We start from the raw sequence: 23442 nt of genomic DNA on the forward strand, positions 1-23442 counted from the left end.
AAAGCCAGAAATTAGGAATAGCGGTATAGAGGAGTACTTTGCTCATTAGGTTAGAAAAGTGCGCGCTTATAACGCAGACTCTTCCACGAGTAGGCTTCTCGACAGTTCGTCTTTTTCTATCTCTCTTCTCCGTTTCATCGCGCCGCGTCGTTCTTGCTTTTGAAACTCTTCCGCGACTTCCTCTCTTGTTCCTGCAGCTCTCTTGTTTCGGTATGTTATTCTTGACTCGTTCGTACTACGGTAGGCGTTGGTAGACGTAGAAGAAGGAAAGCCAGACAGAGAAAGTAAGAATAAGAAGGTCGGCCAGGTCGGTAGCCAGGGTACGTCTACCACGTCAACTTACTATTCCGTGCCTCGAGAGAGGAAGCAGCAAGGAAAAGAAGCGGCCTCGAAGTGGAAGCGTGTCGACGCTAGGTCCAGGCAGGTACTTGTTGTCCGACTAAAATATTCAAGCCACTCGACGGCACAATGATATGTGTCTGCCCTTTTCCCTACTTGGCTCTTCTAGCTTTCAGTCTAGCGAGTCGAATGGTTTCCATGGCTCCTCCAGCTACTTCCAATTCGGCTCAGTTTGCCGGATATCCTACGACCTGGAAAAGCATCCCGTTCGTTGCCGCGGGTCCTTCGTAGATTTCGAGAGTTCCTCGTGTCTATCCGGTGTTAACGTATTCATATCGGGCAAACCGTATGAATCGTGGCATAGGCTGGCACAATGTACGGACCTCCGTTGCTTGCACATTACTGGTAGATGCAATCTGAAACAGTTCACTAATTCCGCTCGATGTATTGGCAGCGATTTGTTCGATCCCGGAACTCGGTAATCAGTATAGTTTCCATGAATAACGTCGTTCAATCTACCGCAATCCCGTCACGGTATTGTGCGCTCGTTCAAACGGTTCTTTTGTCCGGAAGAGTGAGGATTGATTTCTTCTTCTTACGGTCGATTGCTTATGGGAATTGACGAGATCTACCGAACACCAGGAAAAATTGATGCACTTAATAACGCGCCAGGATAAACTGTACGAGCAGTGAATGGCCTGACGAGACTCTCTAAGTTTGACAGTTATTTATCGGACGAAGAAGAGTACGGATTAACTGACGTTGTGATTAAATGGAGCGGAGATTTTTCTGAATGGAGTGTATGAAACGTAATCTTTTTTTAATTGATTTGTTGAATATACCTTCGTGACTTTATATATAAATGACAATTTTTATTTTGGAACAGTGCGACTTGAATGGAATTTTATTTACCAAATAAAATAAATTCTAGGTAAAAATAACGCAACTTTTGAGAGTCGCGAACGAGAGTTATTACAACGTCGTTGAGATCGTCATCTTTCTACCTAAACAATGTTCATTTCTCCTTTATCTTGATGCAATTTATAATAATTTCAAATTTCAAATTATTTTCTTAATAATTCATGTTTGTATGATTAACGCACTATTAGTCAGTGCTGTTAGCCATGTAAACGACTATTGATAAAACTGAACGATTATACATTTTGTCTGCGCGAAGAACAATTAAAGATTGTTGATAACTATAACATAAATGATACATACACACGTACATACAAAAATACAAAAAATAGATGATATTTGGTCCACTGCAGTCAACAATATCGTACGAGGAATTCGGAACATTCGGAGACGTACTAGAAAGCGGGCCACCTTCGATGAAAAAGTAGGTAATAACACGATGCTGGTATGCACGATATACCTGTACACGGTAAAAGGAAACGTAATAAACAGATGATCCGTCGATATACATACTTTCAATCGTAATTACAAGCTAGGATGGGAAAGAGAGGATAACAGCGAACGAGAGAGCGAGAAAAGGGAAGAGAAAGCTGGCCGAAGCCAAGCAGGACGCGATGTTCAATTGGCAACTTTTTTCATTAGCGCATCGAAACCGAAGCAAAACGAAAGCTAGACGAGGCCAGTCGAGTCGGGGCTACCAGACGCGCGTTGAGCGCGGCGTGGCGCGTCGAAAAAGAAGTAGGAACGAGCTCTTGCCGGACGTTAGCGGTGGCAGTACTTGGCCAACTGGCTTGAACAAAGAGGACCTCGAAAGGGATGCGGAATGAGCGCACGAGTCAGAGAAACAGATAAAGGCAGCGACGGCGGGTCGGGTATTCACGATCGGACGCAACACGTAAAACGATGCAGCCCCAGAAACGGCAGCCTTTCTATGAAAGTGCCTTTCCCCGCTTCACCAATAACGCACACCTCCCTCTGTAACTGTACCGAGCAGCAGCAGCAGCAGCAGCAGCAGTAGCAGCAGTAGCAACAGCAGCAGCAGTAGCAGTAGCAGTGGCGGTAGTAACAGGACTGCTACACGGTAGATCGAGTGGCCAGCAAAGGGACAGAGGGAAACCTGTACCAGGGTGACTGAAGCTGTGTGTACGTCCACGCTGGAGACGAGATGGAAGGAGGAACGACGTGGTAGAAGAGAGAGAGGGAGAGAGAAAGCACGGGCGAGAGCTCTTTGAATACAACCGCGATTCGTGTCGGTTCGTTGGTCGACCGAGGCTAGCTCGAGGGGCCGAGCGAGCTCGAAGCTCCACGAAGAGAAGGGGTGGAATTGGTACGAATATTTAAATGCCGAGGGATTTGAAAAGACTCTTCTTGGACGTTGCTCCCTCGGCCGCTCTGCCTCTTCGTCCACCTATCGCCAGGAAGAGCCTTGAACGTAGAATGGTTGCAACTCGGACCTCTAAAAAACCAACGAAAAGAAGGAGGTCGAGAATCTGGGAGGGCTGGAGAAAAGGTAAAGGAAGGACGAGAAAGAAGAAGAAAGACAGAAACCAGGAGCTAGCTGACTGAGCTCCCAAGTGTGCGTCCCTCTCATTCTGTGTATATGTTTGTGAATGAATCCGTGAACGTGACTGTCTGCAGTCAAAGTTGCGGAAGCCAGGGGAAAGAGTCAGGATATTAAGGACTGACCTATTCGCGTGAACTCCTAAGTTTTCTTGTGGTTCCTGCCGAGAATGGTTCGCAAATTTTTTCATTCGGATATTCTTTTCGTCCCTGGGTCCTGGTCAATTTCCTTCCCTTGACATTGTCGAACATTGCTAATGTAAACTATATCGAGCTCTATGGAGTTAAGCAAATGTTACATAAACGAATGTCTACGGAGTCGAGTAAAAATAAAGAACGATGAAATTGGCCCGAGAGACTAGAGCTGTAACGTATATAGAGTGTATAGCTATATGTATTTAATGTGATAATCTCATAGTGGTTCCCGATGCTGAGAATAATTAACACTTTGAGGGCAAAATCTTCTTCTTGTTGCCATAAGTTTCGAGCTCCGAAACCATTCCGATTTACAACGTTTATGCATGATTAAACGGCGCTTTGATTTATCAGAGAAACCTAATATTCTTGGAATCGCTTAATTTAATTTAACGGAAAGTTATTAATTAATTCAGTCAATTCTCGTGTCATCGTGTGTTTATTAACGGCCGTACGACGTTCATTTGCGTCAATGTATAAAATTAAGCTTGAAAATGCATAATTAATGTCCCTCAGAACTGTAAAGGGAGTACAATTTATTACCTATCCTGGAATATTTTCATACCGTACGCGGCATAAAGTATTTCATGTTCCAGTTTTAAACTAGCACTTTCATCTTGTTCGGAAAAAAACCAGTTCCATCTAACTTGATAATTACCTATACATCTCTTGCAGTCGAACTTTCAGAGTATTTTATAATTCCATTAACGACAATTAACAAACGGAAATTTCAGATCGGGAACTTACATTAGTGGTGTTTTAATCTACAAACATTTACATAATGGCATAAATAGCCCCTTAATTCTTTAAATGGAATAAGCTTTAAATTATCGAATGTTCGAATTATATATATGTATTTGTTTGTGTCCAACAAATTTACAAATATAATTGCACATTTTATTGCACATGTATGTATTAACATATATACATTCTCCATAGTACTTCTTATTTTAAAGTCGGTTGAAAAAGATTTAAAATATGAAAATAGTGCATATTTATAATAGTAAGTATATTTTAATTGAAGTATGTAGCAATATTACATAAGAAAGTACGTAAGCACAAAAGAGAGTTGTAATAAATCACCGTAATAATTTTCTGTTGACTCGACTTACGCAGATATTATTATAGTTCAAGGTTGTTAATTGCATTGTAATATTTGATAGTCTGCTTTCTACGTTCTTGCATCAAGTAAGTAATATTGGGATATTTTGTGCCAGATGTTCCAGTTAGGTTTTTTAGAACATCATGAAATCGGTTAAAAATCGATACCCTCTGGAGCGTCATTCATTCAGTGAGTTGTTTAACCATAACGCTCCTATAATTCCCTAGAGTTCCATAGAAATATGCTTTATTATCGAAATGTGTTGCGGGACCAATACATGTTGTTGATAATATAACGAAGAAACCTTTTGCAAACAATATACCATATATACGCTATAATTTATGGCTATTTTTTAGAATATACAGCTCTGTTACTACAGCTATCTCATTATTAATATCCAGTTGTTCAACAACTTCAAATAATTAACTTATACCATCGATATTTGCATTATATTTCCAATAAAATTTTGTTTATTTGTGGTCAAGACACGTATATTTCCTCTTATTTGCATATTGAATTAATTCGAATGTTATTTAAAATTGGGACAAATAATTTATTGTTGTCAGTTCCCAATTATTTTGTTAAAATGAATGCGAGATTGTATTCCTATTTTTAAACTGAAATGAGTAAAATTTATAATGTAATTTTGAAGATTTATATTATATTTTGTAATTGAATGTTTCAAATTGAATTTTAAGATTTCACGAAGAGAAACATCATGGCTCTAATATTACAGTTGTTATTTACTTTTTGATAGATATTCCTGTGGAAATTTCAGTATTAAAAATATAGGTAAAATAGGTAAAATTAAATTCTTTTATTAGAAATTTCCCAATTTCAAAATGGTATTTCTCACAACTAATCTCTTCAATATATTGTATTTCCATATGTTCAATCAATAAAACAATTATGTGTCCTCATCTTCATTGGTGCAGAAACTGAACATTCCACAATTCTACCGAAATTTATGCATATAATTCATTAAATTAAAAACAAATGGAGTATACTACAAATTAATAAAATGCAATCGACATACATAATATTTTTTCAAAGCCATTCAATTGTTTAACTGCATCTTTCCATTAAATGTATTGGCATCATGCAAAATTCAGAAACAAAGAGTATACCGCTGTAACTAAAATATGAAGACTAAAAAAGAAAAACATGATAACTAAACATTTATCAATTTCTTCATATCATTTTATGGCTAGACAGATGAATTTTAATATGACATAATCGAAAATGAAAACCTGCTAATTTCAAAGATGCAGGTCTTCGAAAAACAAATGATAAGTTGATAAATTATGACAGAAGAAAAATATTCAAGCGAATAAAAATAACGAAACTCGTCCAAAGACACGTCTCATGACAAAGGAATCTCAAAATGCGATATTTTTAGACAACGGTAATCGACGAACTAAATCTAAGAATCGCATGCACACATAGCTCACCAAACAAAATAAAATATGTACGTAAAAAAAGGATTTATTGCACACAAAAAACACTTGCCATTTGCGTGTGGCGTATAATTTAGTATAGTTGATTCTTGGTGGATGTCGGCGCTCGGGTCGGAACGACGATCCCTAAAAATAATAGGGTGTACGTAGAACGCATACCAAGGGCTGTCCATCTTTTCTCGGCATGTCGGGTAAGATCAGGTAGCGCCATTAGAAGGGTAAAGCGGGCAGAAGGGTCGAGGTTGATATAAACTCATATTTTGGTCACTCCGGCGAGCTTTAATAAAGAAAGCTCTCTCTCGCTACGACGCAGGCGGTCCGATGAGAGTCGGTGTACCGTGAATCGTGTGCCAGCTATATAGATACCCGGTACCTGTCAGAGAGCTCCACGTTATACATCCCTTTGGTATATGCGCGTAGGTACAGACATATACGTGCGCGACACATAAAAGCGTATAGCATGGGTGAGCGAGCGACCAGGACGGTGATGTGGAAGCGGATAGGATAAGGTAAAGAAAGAAGCTAGGTCGAAAGAGGATACATAGCATGGTGGTGTAGTGTTGTGAGATAGAGCGAAGGTAGCAGCCAGAGGCTGGAAGTCATAGCCTGAGAAGGCTCACGAACTAAGAAGCTCGCGAGAGAGCTCGCGATATTAGTTTCCACATTTTGAAAAATCCCGTCACCTAACACGTCGTCTCGTCGTCACTCGTCTGCCCTTCGCATCCATCCCCTTCCCTTTCCCCTGTGGCCCCATAGCTTCTTTTTGCCCGAACTCTTGCCTGCCTTCGTAGCCACCCAGCGGTACGCTTCAACCTATACTGTTATTTGCATACCCACCACCCGCTACGGTTCGCATGAATATGGATGTGGACGTGGCTCTGGATGCTCGTCGTGCAGCCTTGCACACCGAAATTTCGGCGGGGTCTTGGTCGGAATTTCGGGTCGTAAACGTTCCTCGTATTATACGCGAACAGTTACGTGGATTACGCGGCGCATAGTGGCGGCGGCAGCTCGATTCGCGTTCCATCGAAAAAACGCACCTTTCCCGCTTTAACGTCTCTAAGCTTCTTCCTGTATTTTTGTTCGACTACGACGATTATTGCAATTTTCATACGGTAGGCGGACGATAATCGGAAGGACACGGTATAGACGTCGTAAATGATGTATCCAACTCGCGCTTATTCACGTGCGAAAGAAACGCTATGAAAACGACACTCTCCTATAGCCTTCCGAGCATCGGTAATGTGACTTAAGTGGTTGGCTAGAAATTTACAATCCATTACTATTTTATTTCTTTGGCTTGGTGAAATTTTAATCATTTGAATCGATGGAGTAACACGTATGATTTAAATATTGGATATAGGTTGAGTCCTGTAAAAACGCAGACATTTTCAAAAAACGATATTTCGAGATAGCTGTTGATTGCTCACTTAGCTAGCTTCGCAGAAGCTTCAGTATTGTATAAGTAAGCTTTAGTACGATATTTTTTTTACATATTGACATAAAATATTTAATGTTTTGAAATTACATTAACGAAAAATGCCACAGGGGATTTGGAAAAGAAAGCAGTTGGTAGCTTTTATGGAATATATTCGAAATGTAGTAAAGTACATAATGTCAAAAAATGATGTTTATTAATAAGTACATGAAGCGTATTAGTCGCTATATTCTAACACTGTTTCTCTTTAGCTGGTAAATAAACAAATGGCAGTGTTTCAACTTTGATTGATTGCGTACATATACTGCAGATTTTAAACAGGCTGTTGTAATATTATAATAGCAAAACGATAAAAACAATAGGATTACGTACATTAGATTCACCGACAAGAAGTATTATTAATTCAAACGAAGTAGGTCGTTTGAGAAGCATATTAGAACGAACTAACAATTCCAGACTTAAAAGAAAGAAGATATATCGTAGGAATATTAAACTTCACCGCATTAAACAGTACTATAGTCATCTTACACTATTTCAGTTTGCAAATGTAAAAAGAAAATATCAGGTGTACCAATAACACAGTGTTAATAGGCGCGCGTAAAATGCAGCTTGTTATTCGTATGTGATCTCATTGGAAATGTTGAAGGAATAATAAGATTATCTCCCGCTCTGTACCATTTAACGTACGATATGCATATAGATCTGGAAATGCATTCCTCCAGATACATAGTACATACATATGCATTTGCAGTAGCTTATATCTCGATGTCGTTTCGATATCATCGTGCAGGAGATGCACGTGCGTATACATACGCGTCTACACGGATGTACGGAGTTTCGCTCGCCTCGCTTACGACCGTACATTCTATGGGGAAATATTGGCTGCATATAATGCATTCGAACACACGTATACACATATACGTGTAATTGTGTTGTACTTATTTGCGACTAACACGGTGTATGGTGCGTGTGCACGCGTTGTAAATGTTTGAAGGAAGTTGGAAGTTTGTTCGGAAGGGATTGTCCTTCGGATCGTGGACGAAAGAATGAATATATACGAATAAAAGGGGCGAGAGAAGCAATACACAGCGAGATCGAACCGCGAGTTTCGTGACTATGGTTGTTAGATTATTTTGCGAGTGTAATGCTAGTTACTAAGATTGAAGCGGCCGCATAAATAAGGGAATCCATGCTGATTAATAATTCATTCTCGTTTAGGTCGTTACAGATATAACAGCAATTTCAGTCAGAAGTACAAGCAATACAAGAAAATGGAGCGGTGCTTGATAAGTAATAAATTCATTTTCACGCGCGATTAAATCTAGGAGAGGGTAAGAATACGACGTGAATAAGAAAATAAAAAAAAATGTGGTTTGTAAGAATAACAATGACTGTAGAAGAGTCTTCATTTTTAACTATTATCAAAAGTATCAATACTTTTTTTATTGTTGAATTGATGTGCTATATCTCCACGCTATCAAATATTTCTAATCTCTTCTCTGGTATAAGTGAAATTCTTAATATAATTCAGACAAAGACTGATGGAACAAATCTTGTGTCATTTTTTATATTATACTTTACTTGCCTACATTTTATGTAGCGTATCGTTCCTTTGTGTTTGAAAACTCGTTAAAACGAAAAATAGGAGGTAATTTGTTATAAAAAGGATGATCGTTAAAGCGGTAGTAATTAAAATAGTATCTATGTATCGGAAATGGCATCGAAGATAGAAAAAAGGGACGCTACTTAACTATCGCAAAATTGTGTTTACAGGGTCAATCGCAAAAATACAGCAAAATATATATTTGTCAGTTCTGTCGTGTGGACGGAATTGTACAAAGTACCGCGTATGCAAAATGTCTGCTAGTTGACGATAACGAGGCGTTAAGCTTCATCAAAATTAATGCGAAGCAAGAGATCTCTCGTTAAGTCTTCTCATTAAAAATAATTTGACATAAATAAGACCAACTGCTATAAATAAAACCGCGCTTTAAGCAAATACGGTTTCAAGTACAATCGAAATTATTTCTATATGACACCAACGAATTTAAGTGTCCGATTTTCTATCTCATAAAATTTTAATGCCGAAGCTTCAAAATGGTTATATTTTCTTTCTAGCCAGCGACTGTATAAAATTTAATCAAACAAGATGCAGGGGTATTTTATACGATTAATTTAAGTTTACGTCCAGAGGTTTAACTGGTATGCAAGCGCTTTGTAGACAAATTCCATGCAGCACTTTACGAGGAACATAAACACGTAGCTGTATATAAAATTAGATAAAACAGTACTTTGATGAGATAGTCTTCGCTTAATAAGTCGTAGCTAACCAAGCTGAGAAAGGGTGAGATATATTCATCCCTTCTCGCGACGAAAATAAATCTTATGCATGAATTAAATACACCCTGGAAAGGGTGAAAAAGAAAAAGGGGAAAGAGTGAGAGATTAATTTATTATGCTCTCGTTGGAATTAAACATGCCGTACATATAGCGGGTACACTCATACACGGCCTCGAGCAATATATTTTTATAAATAGAAAATCCATTAATTCGTTACACTGTCGTACATTTGATACAAACTTTCAGAAGAATATGTGACGCAAGTGTAATATTTATTGTTGCTGGAAACGAGATACAATTTACAAGATGTGAAAGATAACATGCCGCGTAACAATAATTTTATCGGCGAAATGATTCCACTTTTCTCTCTCTTTTTTTCTCTCTCTCTTTTTTTCTCTCTCTCTCTTTTTTAATATACATACGTTCGAAATCATCGCGCATTTGAAATTCATGTTTCGACAAATTGAACACGGAAATCGTAAATATTTCATATGCTTGAATACTTTTAGAACGATGTCCATTTGTACTGTTTATTCTGCATTTAAACAAGTTATACAAATTTCATTTATGATAAACATTATGCGATATCTGTACGGACCATCAAGTAACATTACAATAACTTCATTTCAAATCGAGAAAAAAGTAATACAACACGTCCATTTGGTCCATTTCACGTGGAAAAATAAAATTTATATCCGACGATGAAAATCGTTTAAATAATCGAGGATGATAATCGTAATACACTGCTGACGAATTATATTTCTCCATTCGTGTGAAACCACCTTACGTTTGAAAAATTATCAGTAATCAATCTTGGAGAACTGATGTACGAGCATTTGATTAAAAGCGTAGGATTACGGGGTCTTATTAGGCAAACGAACCTATCTATCTATGCCAATATCTATTTCCAAGCCTGCTTATCCTTCACATATTGCAGGCCACTATATGTTCAGAGAGTAGTGCGTTTATTTACCTATAGTTACACGCGGTGCACGCGCGAAACAGCTTTTAATTATATTTAATGAGGTACAGACACCTGTAGTCATCTCTGGAGACGTGATGAAACGAGAATCATGGAACGCAGTTATTGACACGGTTTGAACAAATGGCAATTAGCGTCCATATACTCTTACTAGGTGTGAATTTGCTGGACGAAGCAACATTAACGCGATCGATCACCGTTAAGCGTGTTACACATGCATACCGAGCTAAATATATTCTCACTTTCATCTCATAACGTAAATGCACGAAATATAGCTTGGATAGTTGATAACCTTCTAGCACACGGCAAAGAGGCAATTTACATGTTTATTAATTTATACCTATAAATCATCTGAAACATAGATTTCATATATTTGAATGTCAACAAAGTATAGATTACAAAAGATAAAACAGCTTTCAACAGTTGTTATCTTTATGTTTAATTTGTAGATTGAAAGATCTCCTTTCTCGCTCTATTACTTTACTTTACTTTATTTCGATACTTCTTCGATATTTCATCTTCGTTTTTATGCGTTATATTTTCGTGCTTAAGCAGCAGCACGTAAACGACAGAAACGTACAATTTTTATTCCGTGTGATTTGTGATAAATTTAGCAAAGTTAAAATAATTTCTCAATATTGATGTATAAACGCCACGTGTCCATATTTCTCGTTGAAATCTCTATATCCTCGAGTAACTTCTTTCAAATGCCCTAAATATTATACATAGTATAGTATTATATGGTTCTTTCAACGGACATGTACATCCTACATACGTTTCATTGGTCAGCATTTTCAATTCATAAAATACAGATGAAAGTCGCCATTGTAATATGTTATAAACTCCAACCAAATTTATCGAACTTATTGGGTAGGTGTATATCGTTCGAATCTGCAACATGCTTTCGTGGGAAATAGCTGTTCGTCAAGAATGAGACATGTGAGCGTGGCATATAATACGTACATATAGCGTTTCTGAATGAATATGTCCTAGTTCCCTGAAATTAGCGCAAATTTCTCTGATCCCGGGCAAATTCTACTCGTTGTTTTCACACGTGTATCTCTGAATTCCTCGATATCTATATCTGTCCGTGCGAAACAAAATCAGAATCAATCAATTTGCCTTCGATCGTGCTTCTCGTAGTCTAATCCGTAATTAACTTCGTATCTCTATCTTATAACTTTTATTCTCACAAACAAGGAGAATTCTAATCATCGTAAATTAAAACAATGTCTGCTATTCGCTGTTACACGCAAAATTCATTTTGGCATTAGTTCCTACATGCTACGCTCATAAATTTCAACTTCACATCACGAGTATTAATCGATGCATATCACCACAAAGCTCTTACATCGCTTTCAACCTAACTTGCTGATTCCACTTCGTTATAGGTACTTCTCAATCTAATTTGCCCGGTACCGATGAACGTGGCCGAAAAAAGGAAACGAAGGCAAGAACGATAGAGAAACGTGAAACGGCTATCCGGCGGAACGTTAAATCATTACGAAATAAACGTTTTCATTTCGTTCGCGTTTCGTGATAGAGAAAAAAAAGAAGGTGAGGAGGAAGGGGAAGTAACGAAGGAATCAGAACAGTGAAATTTATAGTCTCGCGGCAGTTACGCTTAACAAGGTGACCATTGCGATTGCGATCGCGAAACGTTCGGTTATCCCTGCGAATCGTTCTTTCTCGCCACGGGGTATCGACATATAGCCGAGGCGTCCGATACCCATGTAACAATTAGAATTGCGGGTGAGTTTGGGGTTGACCGCGACAAAGCGTGCACCAGCGAAGTATTGAGCCGTGTATTTCACGGTTCCCCCGGCCCTCTTGTCCCTCAGCTTGTCTGCCATTCAGTCACACACGCACGACTAACCAGCAACCACCCACACTCTATCGTATAGCCGAACACAGGCACAATTGCAAGGCCAGCGGCCCTCGCCAGCCAAGCCTGCTCTTTCTAGAACAGACAGTTTGTACAGGCATAGTTATATCTATGCTCCGTCGATCGTATGTTCAAGCTGATCTACACCAACGTACCTGAAACCAATACCGGCCCTGAAGCGCGGACTGGAACGACCCTCTCTCACCGAGAACAGATTGGCCACGGCTGTGTTGCACCGTTCCCGAATACACGAAAACACTCAAATGCTTTGGAATCGAAGGATCTATGAGCCTGGCAAACGGTGCTCAGCGCGACTGTTGATTGAACCATTTCGGGCTGGAGTTACGCCTCTTGAAGCTTTGATAAAAATCCGCAAAGGGTTTAGTTCAAGCGGTTAAGGGAAATCACGCGATCCACCATTTTCTCTGTTTCATAGCTTTTAATTTTGCCACGCGTGTTTCATAGAGAGACCTTTCCGTTGAAGTTGCGCGACAAAAAGTGTAGCGATACGGTTTAATTTGTAACTGAAACGGTTTCGTTTCTGAACGTGGTCCACTCTCCCCTTCCCCCTGTACCATCTCTTTTACTTTTATTTTCTGAACGGATTTAATATGAAATTCCCTTCGGAAATAATTTCAAGTCGCTGGAAAATTATGTTTGAATTTTCACGAATTGCACGCGGCGATTCCGGAAATACAATTACGCGATACGCTCTAACGTTTTATGTTCTGATATCTGCGGCCAGCAATGTGATACTGCGTAATTCTTGACAGTAAAGAGCTGTCAGATACATCCACGGAAATTAAATTTCTCGTAAAAATAGCAGTGAATATTGAAAATGGTAATAAATAATTATTCGATATCTATAATTAGATGTAACGAAACACTAAGTTGAAAGACATAGGATATGTATAATATAACGAAAGATGAAAGTGGGAACATCTGGGAGATTCAAATACGAACATAGGAGCGACGTCCAATGCATATGCTAATCACCGATGACGCTTAAAATCCAAAGTGAATTTTCAAAAGAATAGTGATTCCTCGAACACGATTTCCATACGCCTTCTTTGACCCGTGGCAACAGTATAAATTGGCGATCGACTCAAGCGAGCCATATATCAAAAATTACCTCATGTACGTGCGACTACATACATGCGCGCACACACGCGGGTGAAAACGTTCTGCATGAAACCGCACTCCACACCACTTAACTTATAACCCATTCGAACAGGACGCTCCATTTGCCAACGTTTCTTCCAGGGCAGTCGGCATTGATTTTTGATAAGTCAATCGCTTCGTTTCCTACTCTCACCAAGGCCATGCCATTTCTCACAATGGAATATTCTTACTCTTTGCCCCACGATCCTCAGGCTATCACACAGAATCGACTTTTTCCAAGAAAAATGACTGGCAACTAAATCGTGGCTACGTTATCTACCAGTTTATAACAAATTTGTCATGATTTTTCTCCCGGTGCTCTCTCGTATTCCCTGGTTGCGCATTTTATAACGACATGCAAGCGCTACAAGTTTCGGAACAGGGGGTATCGTGGCAGATTTAGGAACGATGTGGAACGAATGCGAATCTCCAGAGAGTACAGCTCTACACAGCAGTCCATACCCTTTCACGGCACTCGATTCTGGTTTGTTTCAATAAACAGTACCTTTCTTCTGTTACTCTCAGTCTTTGTGCTCCCACCTACATAGACGCCTTCGCCCTTGACAACATTTCCAATCTTCGTCGCGACATTTATGCCTCTTCAAAACGAATAGTTGGGACGTCGTGTAAACACATGGTTGATTTCGTAAAAAAAGCAAGCCTTCTCTGCCTCGTTCGCGATATTACAGAATTGTTCATCGGAAAATTTACTTTGACCGATGCCACTGCGAAGGGCGAGATCTGTTCGGGTGAGGCCTTTTCGAGTTTCATCTTAGACAAAGCGTGTGTCTTCTCGATAGACATCAATTGTTCGAACATCTCGCGTGCTCACTTTTATTCTTCTGTAGAATTAGAAATACACGGAACATGTTATTATGTGATGAAACACGCGAAAATTATTTAAGAATACGAATGAAAAAATTCGTGCAGCAATGTTTTGACGAGTACGCTACTAGTAATATCGAAATATAATACTTATATTCCCATAATGATATTCGTTGAGTTTTGTGCTTAAAAGAAAAATCTTATTTCAGAAAAATATGTGTAGGAATTAAAAATTCAAATTCACCTTCGCCATGTAATCATAATAGATAAACGATAATGAATAGACTGCTTCTTATATTTGTAGAAAATTTAACGATATAAAAATGCATAGAATGCACGTAGTATGCAAAAATACATGTATAAAGTATCTAATAGACGAAACACATCTTTTTATGCAAATATGAATTTGCAGGTCAGTAATAAGCCACAAAAAATATTTTGAAGCAAAACTTGTATCGTGTTGCAAGAAAAACAAAAGTATCTAGGAATTCTGTGTAATATTTTTCGAGTCTGCGATTAATTTTCGTTCATAATGGAATTCAATGCATATCACTGGCTTCGCAATTCAGCAGACGCACGAGCATCAAGGAAACTCGACGAAGAATAGCACAAAATCTTAATCTTTCGTAGATCCTCGCCAAGCGAAAAAGAAAGGGAGAAGATGGGGAAAAAGAGAAGAAAAGGGAATCCCAGAGATTCTTTTTTTTCTCTCGCTGACCGATCTCTCTGGAGAACTCATATAAAGGAGGATGAATCGTTTGTGGAGTTCCATTTCTCCTAGCTGACTCGGATTAAAAATCTATTATTTATGCACTTCTTATCTTATCTACACGCCGTTTTCACCTTTGGTCGATTTCCTTCCTAAATTCTTCAAAAGAATAGGGTTCTATTTACAGTTAGCTCGTTTGTCGAGAGTGTTGGCGTGTCTTCGTGACATAAAAAACTAAGCAGCTTCTTAAATCACGTTATAGTCGGAAGTCCGTGTGCGCATCCGGCCGAAAGAAGTTCACGCTTTCATTAATGTTAACACTTCAGCTAAGGAAACCGTTCTTCCTCGCTCGAAAGACACGAACGTTTAACGAGAAACTAGCGTGAAGTATTCGAATAGAATTAGGAAACAGACACTGTTAAACACTGCACGGAAGTATGTTTGCCTGTGAAAGCGGTAAATACAAGGAAGCTGGCTCTATCCATTCCATTATAATTTTCCTCAGTGTGTTGTTACACGTTAACATAGTCAGCATAGATAATCAAACCTTTCACGCCCTTTCACGCCCTTTCACGCCCTCTCACGTCTATAAGCAACGTTACACTTTAAAATGTCAGCAGGTAATTGAACGATAGATATATTTATTCGCGATAGAACTGTCCCTAATTTCAGTGGATCTACGTCTCTTTTAGAGTAGTATAAAGAAGAGACGTGTTTCTATTATCAGCAATTGACAAATAAATCTTCCATTAACATTTTGTCCTTTACTTCTTTCTTGGAAATATTCTAATATCTAAAAAGAAAACACGTGTATTGGTAATTATATTATGGTAAATATTAATAAATAAGATAGCAAACATTCCAAGCGAAATAAAGTATTTTAGCTGATTCTTTCTAAACAAAGAGATATTCACGTATTTCTGTAAGAGTTACCATCCAAGTAACAGTTACCTCTAACCTCTATATCTACGTGTAGACATACAAAATTAAGTAACACAGCTTCTGATCATAGCGAGTAATAGAATGCAATATCGCGAAGATGAGATGCTTCCAAAGCTCTGAAGTGTAAGGATGGCATCTTGGTCACCGATACCGGACTAGCCATTGGCCTTTACCAATGCCTGTATCACCGAGGCTAAGAGTTTGTTACCCCTCTATAGAGTACGGTTCGAGAAACTTGACGAACCTTACACATAGGTTTCCACGCTAGATGTAGATTGAAGTGTAAATCAGCCTCGACGGAGTGACGCTTTCTATCCCCTTCCTTCTGCTTCGTATCATGCTCGATCTCTTCAGTCTCCTCAACTTTCTTGCAACCCCTATCGCCTCATACCCCGCGTGCATCCCCTTTCCTTGCCCCCGTCCAGATCCCTCCTTCTGCCAACTATTTCGACGATGTCGAAACAACCTGACGAAATTCCTTCCCCTGTCCCGATCTTCCTCTCCTTCTCTTTCTAATCTTTCGTTAGTCCTTCTTACATCTTCGCCTAAGCATGATAGCTCTCAAGTAACCAGTTCCAGCTCACGTTGAGACAGAAAACAATGGCAGTCGAAGCGCAATGGAGAAAGAAAATAATGGGAGGACGAACAGAGGGAAAAATAAAGAGAGCGCGAAGAGCCGGTAGCCGAGCCAGAAGGAGGGCGAGTGTAGTAGGATAGAACTAGCCGTGCTCACCCCAACACCAGTCGTGGCCCTCCGCGGTTCGAATGAGTTCCGCTCTTCTTCCTTCCGGTCGACAAATTGAAATCGTCAGACCGGGAAAACTCCACCGAAATCCACGTTCGTGAGGAAGGCGCCAGGCGGCAAGAGTGGAAGAAGAATCGGGTGGACGAGCGTGGAATACGGGAAGAAGACACGAACACAAACACTTAAAGGGAAAGAAAGAGGGAGCTTGGGGATGGAAAAGGGACAGAGCGATGGAACAAGCTGGACAACAGAGACAAAGGAACGAGGAAAGGGAGAGAGAGAGAGAGAGGAGGAGGAGGAGGATAAATTCCGGCGATCGTGACGGAGACAAGTAGAAAGACTGAAACAGTGTGAGAGGGTGGAGGAAGGGGTGAGAGAGAATACCTGGGTCCCAACGTGCTCGTAACCGGCGACGTTGCTTTACCGGACGATATTTCACCTAGTAATTATCTTAGCGTGCAACGCGATAGTGCGAGGCGGCTGCCAGTATTAATGCCCACTGATAATGTACCAATACTGTCCCATGCGCCGTACAGGGAGACCTGAGTAATAGACAGCTCAAATGCACTGTACCGATCGTCCATTCCTAAGATATTCAACAGAGTGGATTACGACCTCGTATTACGTCTGTGGTCACTCGGACCATTGATTGATGACGGGGAATATGTTCGTTAGATCTTCGATCGGCTTTCTTGCCGATAGATAAACCACGTAATTAACGAGACATTAATAACGTTTGTTTGCTCAGTAGGTTAATTAACACTGTGATTTCTCTTAACGTAAAATCGCGGTTGCACTATCCTTGAAAAATATCAAGAGACCTATTCAGCCTTGGCAAGATGTATTTTCATAATAAGATTATCAATAAATCGAATTGCAATGATTTTATCCTTTATAGTCGTCACATCCGCGTTGATAGATTGTTAGGATGCAATTAAATCGATTTTTAAACGCCACTATGGAACAATAAAACGCGTTATCTTGAGATTCTTTAATTTTTGCATTATAAGTTGGATTAAGAAGAGTCTTCTAAAATAAAAAGAAAGACACCTGACGTTGATGTAAACAGTGATATTTAAATATTATGTATATATAATAAGTAGAGAAATGTGTCATTGACATGTTTATTGAATAGGTAATTTAGATGGTACGTCTGGTAATTCCATAGAAAATGTGATAAGTGCTGCTGCTAATTATTACTTTGCTATTAATTCGTACACTTTGGTAGAATTCTTTCGTGCAGATCGACAAATGCGTCCGGAAACTTATAGACGGTAGTGTAACTACATTTCTCGTGTCGAATATTTCGACGGATGTGCGAAAGAGATCTGATTAAAGAAGCAATGAAACTGTAATAATTGCGATGAAATACAGTTTTACTTTATAGTCACTTGAAATAGATTTGCTAGAATAATGCGATTCTCCTGAAAATTCTTCGTAATAAAAACTTTGTTCTACTATTCGTGTAAAGAAATTTTTCAAGTTATGGAATGTCGGATTTCTACTATCCTCTTTTCTGATAAATTCGATACTTTTATTAAACATGGAACGAATGATTGAATTTTTTTCTTTTAGAATGATTACGAATATTGGTCCAATCTTTTAGAAGCGATAATGACACAATTTGCAACGAATATAAAATTTTATACGTATTCTTCTTTAGTACGAAATTCGGTTTTAGTTTTGATATTCATAGGGAGGATAGTCCAACTCGAAGGAACCGTAATAAAATTCGCAAAAATATTATGGCCTCGTAAAAGTCACGCGGGGATAGTAGGAAAATTGTGCATTTACGATTCTGTTATTACGTATCGAATAAACTGGAATGTGTGTCAATAAATACCTGTCATTTCATTCGACGAAAATGTTAGAATTCTAAATTGCATAAAAATCAATTTTGTACTTTAATAATATTGCTTTTATATTTTTATAACAGTAAATTTAATAACATAAAATCAATCGTCATTATGAAAAATTTTTGCTTATAGTACTGCAAATTTTTTAATCTTAAGTTTATTTTTGGAAGAAATTTATTTTCTATATAATCATATATTTATATATCTTTTTAACAAACACAGACGTTCTAATCTCCCAGAGATATCTTTAGCATAAAATTAAAACAAATGTTTATGCGTATCAATTGCAATTCTTTCATATTTTCCTCAAACTTAGGAAATTCCCTAATGATATAAATATACATTTATGGTTAAAAATAGTTCAAAAAACATAGAAGGATTATACCAGAAACATTTCGTATCGACCTTACATTGTTTTAAAAATGATCTATCCTCTAATTGTTCTAAGGAAAAATGAAAGAATTATTCCGTTTTTTCCCCCACTTTACGCTTTTTGTAAAAATCACATCTCATTATAGCGGATAATTACATGAAATAAATTCAGTAACATTGCTATTTGTAGCATGAGATAAGTGAGCTAGTGTCACTCGTTCAAATAAGAAAGGTATCGTGTTATAAGAACATTGTCGAGTAACGTTCTCTTTGCAAAACAGAAGCTACTTTCGTTCCGCCTTGAAATTTCATACATAGAAAAACAAGGGTTTATAATCAGGAAATTGCAATACTTCATCAAACTAATGGCGAGTCTCGCCCAAACGAATGAGCGTGTTTAATGGACATACATAAAGTGGATTTAATAATGCGGTTGCTCATTTATCAGCGTAATGACGGCGAAAGAAATTTAATGCAGAAATCACAAGTATTTCTAACAAGAAGCTTCGAATTTCTATTATATTTCTGGCACAGTACATGTTGAATATATTTCTATTTGTATACATACAGAAAATAGTAACTAATCATCATTCATATTTCAGACAAATAGTATTTAATTATTTATCTTAACAGGTAAAATAATTAACAAAAAATGAAGAAGAATGAAAAAGGTTCGATTCTTTCATTTCATCGTTTCACTAAGTAATGTTGATTTTTCGTAAATCACGAAACTAAATATATTCGCATGATATACGTAAAAGAAGGAGAAGCGATAATCCAGGAATGGTAAAACATAGACCAATTACAAAGTAAACCGTGTAAAGTGCAAATTTAATACAAAATCCAAGCAATGTGTAAAAATTATTTGCATCGTGTTTCATTATTTTTGCATCTTTTACAATTCTACGTGCTTTACAACCTGTAGTTTTGTACGAAACTTTATTTATTGGCAATATTTTCCCTTTAAATGTCAACTAACGCGTACAAAGCCTGAAATCCTACAAACAATAGGAACGAAACGTTACAACGATCTATCTCAATTGCTTTACATTGCTAGCCAAAAGTTTCATCATTTGATGAATATGCTCCGTAAGATTACATTTGGACATTTGATGAATTATTGTACGCAGAATATAATACTTTTTTATTATCTGGAGTACCTTGAATTATTTTTAAACATTTATTTACAGTTCGTGTAATAATTAACGTTGTAGATACACATTTTGCACATGAGCTATCTTAAACGACTTTTTCGATAAAGTATCTTTGTTTCAGCTTAGACTTTCGGAAAAATCGACTATTTGCACTCGTGCACATTAACGAAACAAAATGCACGATAAAGTAACCATCATAAAGTAATGTTTATTACATTTTTCGAGATAAAGATAAAAACACATGGCTATCGGTATTATACTTTAGCAATGAAAAGTGTAGCGAAGTAAAATTGTTAACAACGTAAATAGGAAAATATAAATAAGAAAATAATTATTTTGTTTAATGATACGTATCTCTTTGTTCAGGTTTTTAAAATTAGATGTTGAAACAACTCAATTGTCAGAACTTTTGAAATTCTTCATTAAATAGCAATAAAATAAAAATTGGGACTCCTCTCGGGAACGAGTTGCCTGTAGTTAACGGATAAACTACGTCAGTTCAGGTCGATTGTAACTTTGTAACGTTACATTCGACCCCGGCTAATGTTACAACCATGTTTGTGAACTTTAATTACAGATTTTCCCCGATGACATGCTTGAAAGTACAAAGTACAATGGATGTTACACTCGGCAAAAACTAAATTGAAAGATAAAAATTAAAAATTCAGAGAAATAGAAAATGCACATTTATCCGGATAAAATTTATATTGTAATTTTTAAGCATTCAGAGCCAACAATTTTATGATGTCGGAAAGTTATTTAATTCACTGCATATTTCACCTTTACGTATACACACATATGTACGCATCAGAAGTCTTCACAATTATTTGACGAGTTACTGTACGAACGATTAAAACTGTTAAAAGCCACGTTATTCGCAATCTCTTCGCACATAAACATTCGAACATAAAATATAAAATATAGATATTTATCAATTCTTTATTCCTTTCCCAACAAACCAGTATCAACAACGTGCGGAAGGAATAAAGCTCGAATATTTGTTGCTGTAACACGATGCCTTCGTAAAAAAAAAGAAAAATCCGTAGAATCTCGATAATAAAACACGCTTTGGCCATAAAATTTAACGAGTGGTATACAGAGAGGGAGAAAGAGAGAGAAAGAAAGAAAGAGAGAGAGTCGTGGCAATGGACGAAACCATGCGATAACAGGAATCATCGCAGGTGTCTCGCTTAACAAAGCTTATTCGAATAATTATGAACGATGGCACGTAGGTAGATTCGCGTGAATGGCCACTTTTCGCAAAGTCAAAGCATCTTTCTGCGCGGCTGTCGCCAAAGGATATTGGAGTGACGTTCATAAGGCACAAAGCTAACGAGAACGCAATTGGCGCGCGCGTGTAAGTACACTGCATACAAGGCACGCGAGAGTTGTGAATGATGAAGTAGAGAAAGGGGAAAGGACGATAGAGGTGGTGCACGAGGTGAGAGAGAACGAACAGTGCACACCGTCACGTAAATCTGGACGAGGGGTGCTGGGCACGCTTGTACGTGGGTTGTCCGTGGCCAAACAATGTCTGTCCGAAACAGCCGCGATTTCTCTTATCGCGCATTCAAACGCTAAATAATGGCGCAACTTCTCCTTGGTCAACACCGACAACTCGGCTAGCCGCTCGGCCGACCAGCACGCGGCTACCACTATTGCAGATCCCATGAACAGTGAGCAGAATTTCATGCCCGTTCATCCCTCTGCCTTCCATCCTATCCACCTCCTCCCCCTTTACGCCATTTTCCTCATCGGTACGCGCAGCTCGCAGCGTGCATGCGATTCGTCGATCGGGAAATTTTACTCAAACTATTCGACACGAGGACGCTCTATGCGAATCGAACAACGCCTTTTGTAATAAAGAAGTTGCAGCGTATGACAACTACGCTTTCTGAATGAACTCGTTCGCGTTTCATGGGAAACACTCGTAGCTGGTAATTGGCTGGTGGATTCGAGCATGCGAAACAACGTAACGTGCAATATAAGCGAGCGGTATAAGCGCAAGGTCTCAATGTATAATTTTACGATTGCATTCTATTTTAGAGCGTGGAAAATTGGAATCAACCGGAATGGTGTTGGCGAGTTCTTCTTTCTTCTTATCTGCGTTATATCATCTAATCTTTGATTACTGCTATTCGAAGCGTAGTTAACATAGAGAACGAGAAACACGGATTTCGTGTACCTTACAGTCTACGTTTTTAAGCTCATCCGAAGTTGAGAAAGAAAAGAACACTTGGAACCTAACAGGTAAAGATTATTATATATTTAACCGTGTTAGTTACAATTCTTTTAGAACACAGCTTTCGGAACATAGATATAAAAAATCTATCTAACCGGAGATTTTAGCGATCATTGATTTTTGAGATTATTTTCACATCGTATTTACCGTAGATGTATAAAAAAGCTCGTCGATTACATTTGAATTAAGTAACTCGTAAATAATGCCTAAACCATTTCTACACGTGTCTCGATATACACGCGTTCCTCTTTTATCGTTACATCTTTTTTAATAGTCTCCGAAGGACGCTGTTCGAATTTCAATCAATGTCCTTTTTCTCGTTTCGTCGTTACACAAAACTCACTTTTCATCTGCCGTGACCAGACGCTGGAAAAAATCTTTTTGAATTTGTCTAGCATGAAGCGAAACACGAATACAGGGGCGGTTCAGTAAATTTCTCGGTGACAGTTGGGTGACAGAGACACGTTGTGCTTTGAACTAAATCTACTTTTGTAAAGATAGCTCGCAATACTTGAATCGTGAATTCCAAACTCGAATACAACGTCACGAATAGTCAATCCTGAATTTTCGTTAGTTTTGTCACCTATGTACTAGACACTTTCTCACGCCCTATCTTCGAAGTTGAAATTTACAGGTTTTTAAACTATCGACGACATGTACGAAACAGTTACAGACCTATGGCCAAGTGCGAGACGACTGGTTTTTCCTGCATCTGTTGCTCTGTGACCAAATCGAAACTCGTATGTACACATGTAGCATGCAGTATCATACATGCATTACACCACTAGTCATTTCAAACGTTTGTAAAAATCTGTCTGAATACGCGATTATCAAAAAACCGACGAAAATAGCTTATTTCAAACTTCGTTACTCTCTAGACCTGCTTTTTATTTGGAAACTCTTTTAAGAATAATAACACGAATGAAGTAGCGAGTAAAAATTAAATTAATTTCCAAGATCTACATAGGTGATATACCTATACCGTGAATCTAAATTTTTAGTAGAATTTGTTGACGGTGATGTGAGAGAAATTCGGCTTAAAATAAGACGAAAATGAAGAACAGTATTGCGTTAGAGGCTTCATTTCCGAGAAAACCGTGTTTGAAAACTTGTCAAATATATATGCTAGCTTCATTTATGCCATGAATTTAGAGGCCTACGATGTATTTTGACAACTAGGAACAGTATTCGTAGATAATTCGTATCTTTTGTATACCACA

The 23442-nt window shown here is 38.2% G+C and overlaps 1 protein-coding gene across 9 annotated transcripts in view; it reads left to right on the top strand.

Moving 5' to 3' along the window:
* The window catches only part of LOC117239952 (nucleolysin TIAR), a 583038-nt gene that overhangs the window by 462105 nt on the left and 97491 nt on the right, over positions 1–23442 (top strand). The gene's annotated exons all lie outside the window — the stretch shown is intronic.

Source organism: Bombus vosnesenskii, unplaced genomic scaffold, assembly GCF_011952255.1.
Source record: "Bombus vosnesenskii isolate JDL3184/JDL3185 unplaced genomic scaffold, Bvos_JDL3184-5_v1.1 scf7180000013264, whole genome shotgun sequence".
In the NCBI taxonomy this organism is placed as follows: domain Eukaryota; kingdom Metazoa; phylum Arthropoda; class Insecta; order Hymenoptera; family Apidae; genus Bombus; species Bombus vosnesenskii.